At 41.9% G+C, this 10,281-nt stretch overlaps 1 pseudogene; it reads right to left on the bottom strand.

Annotated features, from left to right (window-relative positions):
- Positions 1 to 264: 264 nt before the first annotated feature.
- LOC105993464 lies at positions 265 to 2,394 on the bottom strand (annotated as a pseudogene).
- Between the last annotated feature and the right edge of the window lie 7,887 nt (positions 2,395 to 10,281).

The following is a 10,281-nucleotide window of genomic DNA, read 5'->3' as shown; positions in this document are numbered from 1 at the left end:
TGGTAATCTCTCTTGGCAGGTTGCGTTGGATTCTTCCTTAGTGCTGTTGAATCGTGCCTTTTGGAAAGAGGAAGTCAAGGGAACAGGGTTGAGATAAGACTATGTGGCAGGCTGATGCCCTAGTCTAGGGAAAGGAGAGCTGGGCAGATGTCAACTCTACTTCCTAATTGGGAATAAAGGGCTGCAACTGTAGCTGAAGGTGTGCAGAAGTGGGAGAGGTAGAATACATAGTATGTGGTTCCTCCCCCAACCGTGGGCCACCCGCTAGAAAGTTTTGTTGCTAGACATGTTCTTCATACCCTGGGAATTGATGATGGCTTTGTCCTCTTTCGGGATGTCTTTGTTCGTGGCTTCATCATTGAGGGCCTCAGAGGCATTGGTCTGGACTGTCTGGTCCTCTGGCTTCTCCTTCTGGTCCTCACAGCACTTGCTACAGTAGCAGCACTTGGCACAGCCATACATCAGGCAGCATACGTGGCTGCACCGGTTCTGGCAGCCAGAGATGGTCAGGGAGATGAGGTGGTCCCAGGGCTTCAGAGAGTGCATCCAGGAGGGCAGGAAGTTCCAATCTCGGAGCTTCTGGGGCAAGATATGTGGGTGGTGGGATTGCAGCAGCTGGAGGAAAACGACCAGAAGCACCAGGAAGGCAATGGGCACCCCAACACCCACCAGCACTCGCCAGCCGGCCAGAGAGAGGCCAAATACTGCCAGCGGTATCAGAAAGAAGAAGAAGATCAGGTAGAAGACGGCAAACCAGCGGTATTTGGCAGAGATGTTGCCCAGGCCCTTGGCCAGGCGGATGGGAAGGCGAGTGAAAGGGATTGGGTACCACAGCAGGATGCCGGAGACATTGAAAAAAAAGTGGCACAGGGCTATCTGGAGTGAACTCTTCAGTGTGTAGCCTGGACTAGCTAAGGCAGCCAGGATGGCGGTGGTAGTGGTGCCGATGTTGGAACCTAGAGTGAGTGGATATGCCCTCTCAATGGTTATCACTCCCATACCAATCAGCGGAGTCATGGCAGATGTAAACACCGAGCTGCTTTGCACGATGAATGTCATGCCTGCCCCCACTAGGATGGCCAAGTAACCAGTCACCCATGCAAAGGGAAAGGAGAAATCAGTGTTGATGGTCTTCTTGATGACAGAAGCCACCTTCCCCTTGAGCACGGATGCCAAGAGTTTGATGATTATGATCAGACAGCCACAGAGAACAAGCAGGGAGATGATGAGCAGGATGATGCCCACAACAAAATCTGGAAGGTTGAAATTCACAAATATATGCTGGCATTTAGCAATGTTCTCCATGTGGGTCACATTCTTGATGGTCCAGATGTTGATGCCATCTGTCCAACAGAGGAAAGGGGAGGTACAGTTCTCAGGGAAGGGGACTGTGACATTCATCAGAGTCATGTTGGTAAGAGTTTTGCACCAAATCTTGATCAGACTCTTGTTTTGGGCTGTAGGATCATTCATTGCAATTTGGTGGATAACGGTTTTATCCAGCTGGATAATGAGCTTTGTGAAGGGATCCGTAAAGACTTTCAGAAGGGCTTGGGAATCTTCCCTGTTCTTGAAATGGAAAGTGTCCACCACAAGGTTGGTCAGGACCTCCAGGTAGTGGGCGATGACCTCTAGTGGCAAAAGAACCAACACAGATAACCAGTTGAAGAAGTCATGGACAGTGGCCCCTGCAAAAGCCCTTCTGAATTCATTTCTGTCTCCTGCCTGCATAAGTGCCACAACAGTATTAGTGATGGAAGTTCCAATGTTTGCCCCCATGATGATGGGGATGGCAGCCCTTACAGTCAACAGTGAGGAGGCCACCATGCTGACAATGATGGATGAGGACGTGCTGGAACTCTGCACCATTACTGTCACCAGCACACCAATCACCAACCCTGCCACAGGGTTGGACAGGATGGAGTTTTTGCTGAAGAACTGCCCAGCCACTTTTCCTCCAACCAGCTGGAAAGCACTGCTGAGGATATCCAAAGAGCACACAAACAAGTACAGAAACCCCAGGAGTATAATTAGTTGCCCAATACCCTGGAGGATGCAGAGAATCTTCCCTTTAGTGTCTCTCTCTGACCACTTAATTCCAGTGTCCTGGAGTTCAGGCAAGTCCCAGGGGTCATCCACCTCAGTGTTCTCCTCTATCAAGGCCACTGTAGAACAGGAGGGCAGAAGTTCAATCTTGGAAACCGGAGACTCATTAATGGCTTTGTTGATATTCTTGTCAGTTTTGTTGATGGTCTTGTCAGTTTTGTTGATGTTCTTGTCGGTTTTGTTGATGGTTTTGTCATTAGCTGGTATGGTAGATTGCAGACTCAAGTCCCCTTCGATATATTTCTTGGGATTGGGTTGCGCATTTTCTAACTCTGACCAAGGAGTCATTGTCACTCTGAACTCGAGTTTGAAAGCCATCTGAGTGTGGCTGAGTCTTTTTCTCTGATAATTCTAGGTCAATACAACCTGAAAAGGAAGCAAGCAGAAATTGCGGGGAACAGTTGGGGACCACAACCACACCTGCTTTTTTCTCTTTTAGAAATACAAAGGAAGGGCTGGGAAGGTGGCTCAGAGGTAGAGTGTTTGCCTCCCATGTATGAGGCCCTGGGTTCAATTACTCAGCACTACATAAACATAAAAAGACAGAAGTGGTGTTTTGGCTCAAGTAGTAGAGTGCTAGCCTTGAGCTAAGAGCTGAGGGACAGAGCCCAGGCCCAGAGTTCAAACCCTATGACTGACAAAAAAAAAAGAAAAGAAAAAAAAAGATATAAGAGAGAGAGAGTGAGAGAGAGAGAGAGTATTAAAATGATTACTACAGTCAACCTAATTAACATCTCCATCACTTCACAGTTGCCTTTTAGGTTTTTCTTTTATGGCAAGAGGCAAGAACATTTATATTTTAGATACACACTCATCAAATTTCAAGTATTCATGATTTTAATTATAGGCATCATTAGAGTCCCAGAACATATTCATCTTATAACTAAAAATTTACATCCTTTCACCCAAATCTCCTTATTTTGACATCCTTTGGCTCAAGACAACCAGTGTTCTATTCTGTTTCTTTGAGTTTGACTTCTTTAGATTGCACATATAAGTGATTTCTTGAGTATTTCTCTTTTTCTGTCTGGTTTATTATACTTAGCATAATGTTTTGTACGTACATCCAAGTTGTTTCAAATGGATTTATTTTATTTTATTTATTTTATTGTGAAAATAGTGTACAGAGGGGTTACAATTACATGGGCAAGATAATGAGTACATTTCTTATCAAGCATTGTAGCCTCCTCCTTTGTTTCCCCTTCCCATCCCTTTCCATCCTCCCCCCTCAAATGTTTTTTTTTGTTGGTTGTGGGGCTTGAACTTTGGGCCTGGGCGTTGTCCCTGAGCTCTTTAGCTCAAGGCTAGTGCTCTAACCACTTAAGCCACAGCACCACTTCTGGCTTTTTCTGCTTATGTGGTGCTGAGGAATTGAACCCAGGGTCTCATGCATGCAAGGCAAGCACTGTACCACTGAGCTACTTCCCAGCCTTCAAATGTATCCTTAAGGCTCAATAATACTCCATTGTACATATCAGTACATGAACATCTTGGTTGATTCAATATTGTGGCTATTGTGAATAATATTGCAATGAACATGGATTATAGATATCTCTTAGAGACATTGACTTCATATCTTTTGAATATTTACCCAGAGATAGGACTACTGGACCATATTGTAGCATAATCATATTTGATATCCTGAAACTCCAGAATTTACTTGCTTATTGAAGTAATTTACTCATCTCTCTTCATTTACTCTAATAATGCTACAATAAATTTCTATTTTGTGAAAATTTGTGAAGATCTGTATATAGCTGTGAAAAAAAATCTAGATGATCTTATCCTTCACAAGAAAGAGAGAATGCAGTCAATCTAATGTATATCCTATAAAATTAAGAAAAGTGAGGGAAGGAATGGATTTGGAGGTATGGGTGAGAATGTTGAAAGGGATCATGAGGACCAAAACATTAAACTGCTTTGTTGAAGTGGCAATTCCTTTGTAAAACCACTTAAATAATCATTTAAAAATAAGTGGCTACAGGAGAAGCTCTAGGGCTCCTTGTTCAACCACTCTGGATCTTAGTAAAGATCCAGAAATACAACAAATCAAAGAAAGATTGGACAAATAGGATTGCATGAAACTGCAGAGCTTCTGCATGGCAAAAGACATAGCTAGCAAGATCAATAGAAAGCCCATGTTTTGGGAGAAGATCTTCACTAGCCATATAACAGACAAGGGGCCTCATATCTAAAATAAACTTAGAACTCAAAAAATTAAATCCCCCCAAAAAATCCTCAAAGAAACATCTACCCCATTAATAAGTGGGCTAAAGACTTAAAGAGAGACTTCTCTGAAGAGGACATAAGAACGGCCAATAGACACATGAAGAAATGTTCAACTTCTCTGGCCATAAAAGAAATGCAACTCAAAACAATATTGAGATTCCACCTCAATAGATGTGGGAAGGGATGTGGCCAAAAGGGATCCCTACTACACTGTTGGTGGGAGTGTAAACTTGTTCAACCACTCTGGAAATCAGTATGGAGGTTCCTCAAAAGACTACACATAGAACTCCCCTATGACCCAGCAATCCACTTCTGGGCATTTACCCAAATGACCACAAACAAGACCACACTAAACTATGTTTATCACAGCAATATTTACCGTAGGTATGATATGGAACCAACACAATGCCCCTCAGTAGATGAATGGATCAAGAAAATGTGACACACACACACACACACACACACACACACACACACACACACACACACACACACACACACACACACACTGGATTCTATGCTTCCATCAGAAAGAATGATACCACCCTATTTGTAAGGAAATGGAAGGACTTGGAAAAAATCATATTAAGTGACACACACACACACACACACACACACACACACACACACACACACTGGATTCTATGCTTCCATCAGAAAGAATGATACCACCCTATTTGTAAGGAAATGGAAGGACTTGGAAAAAATCATATTAAATGAAGTAAGCTAGACTCAAAGAAACATAGGTCCCACGGTTTCCCTTGTTTGTAACAATTAGTATATACATCTAGGATAATTTTAGCAGATGAGCAGAATAGCTCAATAGCTATGTACATATGACCATATAAGATTATGTCAAGCCAAATGAACTCTAAGACATGGACACAAGATGTTTTTCGTTGTTGTTGTTCTCAATGTACTACATGAGTTCTTTTTCGTTTGTGTTTTTCCCCCTATGGTTTATCCCCTGTTATCATTGTATTCAATGTTGGTACCCTGGGTATTGCATATATGCTTATCTGAACTAGGGAAAGAAGGAGAACAACAAAATGCTGAGACAAGGGACAAAGTGGGAACCTATGCAACAGCAATACTCACAAGACAGTATGTTGCAAATGATCTGTACAACTTGGGGTGGGGAAGAGGGAAAGATGGAGAAAAATGAGGGAGGAGGTAACAAGTTAGACAAGAAATGTAATGTACATGCTACCTTATTTATGTAACTGTAACTACTCTGTACATCACCTTGACAATAAAATTAAAATAAAAAGTGGTTATGCTGAGTAAGAATTACATGCTTTTAAAAGTTATTATTTTAGAACTGGGCACCAGTGGCTCACACCTGTAACCTTAGCTACTCATGAGGACTGAAATTCAAAGCCAGCCCAGCCACTAAAGTCTGAGATTCTTATTTCCAATTAACTACCAAAAGGCTGGAAATGGAACTGTGGCTTGAGTGGTAGAGCACCATCCTTGAGTGAAAAAGCTAAAGGACAGCATCTAGGCCCTGCGTTCAAGCCCAAGTACTGGTACAGGAAAAAATATAATTTTATTGCCAACTATTTTTATGAAAGATCATACTTGTGTGTGTGTGGGTGTGGGTGCATGCATGCATGTGCATGCCAGTACTGAAGTTTGAAGTGTGTGCCAGTACTTGGGTTTGAACTCAGGGCATCAAGTTCTGTGCTTGAGTTTTTCTGCTCATGACTATCACTCTACTGCTTGAGTCACAATTCTAATTCCAGCATTTTGTGGCTTAATGGGAGATAAATCTCATGGAGGCCAGGAGCCAGTGGCTCACACCTGCAATCTTAGCTACTCAGGAGGCTGAGATCTGAGGATTGCCAGCCCAGGCAGGAAAGTACATGAGATGCTTTAGCTTCAATAAGCCACTGAAAAAAACAGAGAAGTTGACACCATGACTCAAGTGGTAGAGTGCTAGCCTTGAGCTGAAGAACTGAGGGACAGCTCCTAGGCCCAGAGTTCAAGCCCACGACCGACAAGAAAAAAAAAAAAAAAACGTCTCTTGGATTTGTTTGTCTGGGCTGGCTTTGAACCATGATTCTCAGATCTCAGCCTTTCATTAGCTAAAATTACAGGCCTGAGCCACCAGCATCTAGATAAGGTCATACTTTTTAGAATTCCCACCAAATGAAACTGAATCTTTGGAATCTTTTTAATCCTTGCTAACCTAATAAGCAAAGAATAATTCAAATCTATTTTTGAGTGCATTTAAATGATAAGAGTTTATTATCTTTTCAAATGTTTAACATTTGGATTGTTTTGTACAAACTTCCTATTTCTATCTTTCACTGATTTGAGAGAGAGAGAGAATTTCTTTTTTCTTGCTGTGTGTGTGTGTGTGTGTGTGTGCATGTGTGTGAGCATATGTGTGCCTGTCCGGGGACTTGAACTTAGGGCCTAAATGCTATCCCTGAGCATTTTTTGCTCAAGGCTAGTACTCTACACTTGAGCTAAACCGCTACTTCCAGCTCTTTTTAGTAGTTTATTGGTGAGAAGAGTCTCATGGAGCAAGATGCTGGTGGCTCACACCTGTAATCCTAGCTATTCTAGAGGCTGAGATCTAACAATTGTGGTTCCAAATAAGCCTGGCAGTCTGTGAGACTCTCTCTCTCTCTCTCTTTGCTGTCATGACACTTGAAATCAGGGCCTGGGCACCACATCTCTGTGAGACTTATCTCCAATTATGCACCCCCCCCAAAAAAAAAGGTGGAAGTGAAGCTGTGCCTACAGTGGTAGAAATCTTGAACAAAAAAGCTCAGGGACGACACTCAGGCCCTGAGTCCCTGAGTTCAAGCCCCAGGACCAGCGCACACACACACACACATACACACACACACACACACACACATATATATACACACACACACACAGAAGGGTCTCATGGACTTTCCTGCCTGGGCTGGCTTTGAATAGATTCAGCTGCCTGAATAGATAGGATTACAGGTATGAGCCACTGACACCTGGCTGACAGAATTTCTTTTTATTTACTTTTTCCTCTTGTTCCCCTCAACTTTTGCCAACGGCAAACATTGAGTTGAAGAAAATATTCAGAATTCTAAGAACTTGGGTCTACAACATGTAAAGAACATTTACAACTCAAAAATAAACTAATAACCCACTTTAAAAAGTAAACATGAGGGTTGGGAAGTTGGCTCAGTAGTAGAGTGCTTGCCTTATATGCATGAGGCCCTGGGTTTGATTCCTCAGCACAACATAAGCAGAAAAAAGCTGGAAGTGGCACTATGGCTCAACTGGTAGGGTGCTATTCTTGATCTGAAAAGCTGAGAGACAGCACCCAGGCCCAGAGTTCAGCCCCCACGACTGACCAAAAAAAAAAAGATATACCAAATAACCAATAAGAAATAAACTCCTAAATTTCATTAATTATTTAGGATATGCAAATTGAAACTCAAATGAGACATCAGTACACATAACTATCATGGCTAAAATTCAAAAAGTGATCACAACTTACATTGGAGAAGGTGCAAAGAATCTAGAATGCTCACGAATTACTATTGGGATTATAAAAATGTGTACTTTGGAGAAATGTTTAATAATTTTTTTTTCTGGTCTGTCATGGAGCTTGAATTCTGTCCCTGTGCTCTTCAGCTCAAGGCTAGCACTCTACCACTTGAGCCACAATGCCACTTCCAATTTTCTGGTGGTTTATTGGAGATAAGTCTCACAGACTTTCCTGCCTGGTCTGGCTTTGAACTGTGATCCTCAGATCTCAGCTTCCTGAGTAGGTAGGATTACAGACATGAGCCACCTGCACCCAGCCTGGCAACTTCTTATAAATTGAGATGTACAGTTACCATATGACATAGCAGTGTTATTCTGTATGTGTTTATCCAAGAGAAATGTATGCCTTTGTCCACAAAACTCCATGAATATCCTTTTATATTTTATTAATTACAGTTCCAAACTGAAAACAATCCAAAGGTTCATCAAGTGAAAAGATAAATAACTTAAGGATATATGCAAAAAAAGGACGTATTAATACAATGTCATGATGTAATCCCAAAAATACTATGTTGAGTGAAAAGAAGCACAGACAGAAACAAGAGATATGGCAAAACTGGGTGCTATTTGCTCATGCCTATAATCCTAGCTACTGAGAAGGACAAGATCTGAAGATCATGGTTCAAAAGCAGCCCAGGCAGGAAAGCCCATGAGGCTCTTATCTCCAAATAAACATCAAAAATCCAGAAGTAGAGTGCTAACTTTGAGCACAAAAGCTCTGAAACAAGGCCCAAGCCATGAGTTCAAGCCCTAGGATCCACACACATGTGTGTGCGTGTGTGCGTACACACACACACACACACACACACAGAGAAAACCCTAGTATATTGAAGATTAAAAAAACAAGATGGTAAGTGTGAGGGAAGGAAATGTATATCTTACTTAAAGTGGTTATCCCATAGGATAGTTATCCCATAGAGTGGTCATCCAATGGTATATATATTTGTCAGAACTCATCCAAGTATATACTTAAAATGGGTGCTTTTATAATTGTACATTAATCAAGTCTAATTAAAAAGGAAAAAAGTTGTTTCTAGTTTAAATATTTTAATCATGCATTAAGCATAGATCATAATATATATCTACCACTCTTCCTGAAAAGAAGAATTTAACTGTGTTTTTGTTGTTGTTGTTGTTAGTCATGAGGCTTGAACTCAGGGCTGAGACACTATCCCTCATCTGTTTTTTTTTGTTTTGCTCAAGTCTAGCACTTTACCACTTTGAGCCACAGCTCCTCTTCCAAAGTTTTGGTGATTATTTGGAGATAAGAGTCTCATATACTTCCCTGCCTCCTGGATAGCTAGGATTATAGACATGAGCTACCAGTGTCCAGCTGGATTTTAACCTTTTTGCTGTATTTGTTTTAGTTTCTTTTCTATTTAAAGAAACAATTAGAGAAATGTACCACTTGGGGGGTTAGTTGAGGAGGTGGGAGGGAAGGGATGATAGGGAAAAAACAAAGGAGGAGGCAACAATGCTGGATAGGAAATGTACTCATTACCTTGCTCATGTAATTGTAATCCCTCTGTACAGTATTTTCACAATAAAGAACGTAAAAAAAAGAGAACTGTACCACGTTCATCAGTCTTGTTTTCCCGTTTTAGAGGAAATGATTCCCATAAATCATCATTTTCTATATATGTGAATCTCTACACAATGTTTTCCTTTTTTTGTCAGTCATGGGGCTTGAACTCTAGGCCTGAGTGCTGTCTCTCAGCTCTTCAACTCAAGGCTTGTGCTCTACCCCACAGCACCACTTTGGGTTTCTAGTGGTTTATTGGAAATAAGAGTTTCATGGCTTTTTCTGCCTGTGCTGGCTTTGAACCACGATCCTCAGATCTCAGCCTCCTGAGAAGCTAGGATTACAGGCGTGAGCCACTGGTGCCTGGCAATATGCTTATCTTTTCTTTTTGTTGTTGGTCGTGGGCTTGAACTCTGGGCTTGGGAGCTGTCCCTGCGCTCTTCAGCTCAATGCGAGCACTCTACCACTTGAGCTACAGTGCCACTTCCGGTTTTCTAGTGGTTTTTTGGAGATAGGCGACTCATGGTCTTTCCTGCCCAGGCTGGCTTTGAACCCCGATCCTCAGATCTCAGCCTCCTGAGTAGCTAGGATTACAGGAGTGAGCCACCAGTGTTGGGCTATGCTATCTTTTTATAAAATAATATTATATAATGCACTCTATTCTGTAATCTTAGTTTTTGTCAGCATTACAGTTGATGCCCATACATATAGAAATAGTTTGTTATTTTTAACCCTGAGATTATTATTTTTTTGGGGGGGTCCGGTCTTAGGGCCTGAACTCTGGGGCCTGGGCACTGTCCCTCAGCTCTTCAGCTCAAGGCTAGCACTCTACCACTTGAGCCACAGCGCCACTTCCGGATTTTTTCTTTTTGCTTATG

Source organism: Dipodomys ordii, unplaced genomic scaffold, assembly GCF_000151885.1.
Source record: "Dipodomys ordii isolate 6190 unplaced genomic scaffold, Dord_2.0 Scaffold96, whole genome shotgun sequence".
Lineage (NCBI taxonomy): Eukaryota > Metazoa > Chordata > Mammalia > Rodentia > Heteromyidae > Dipodomys > Dipodomys ordii.
This window is presented reverse-complemented; position numbering and strand designations above follow the sequence as displayed.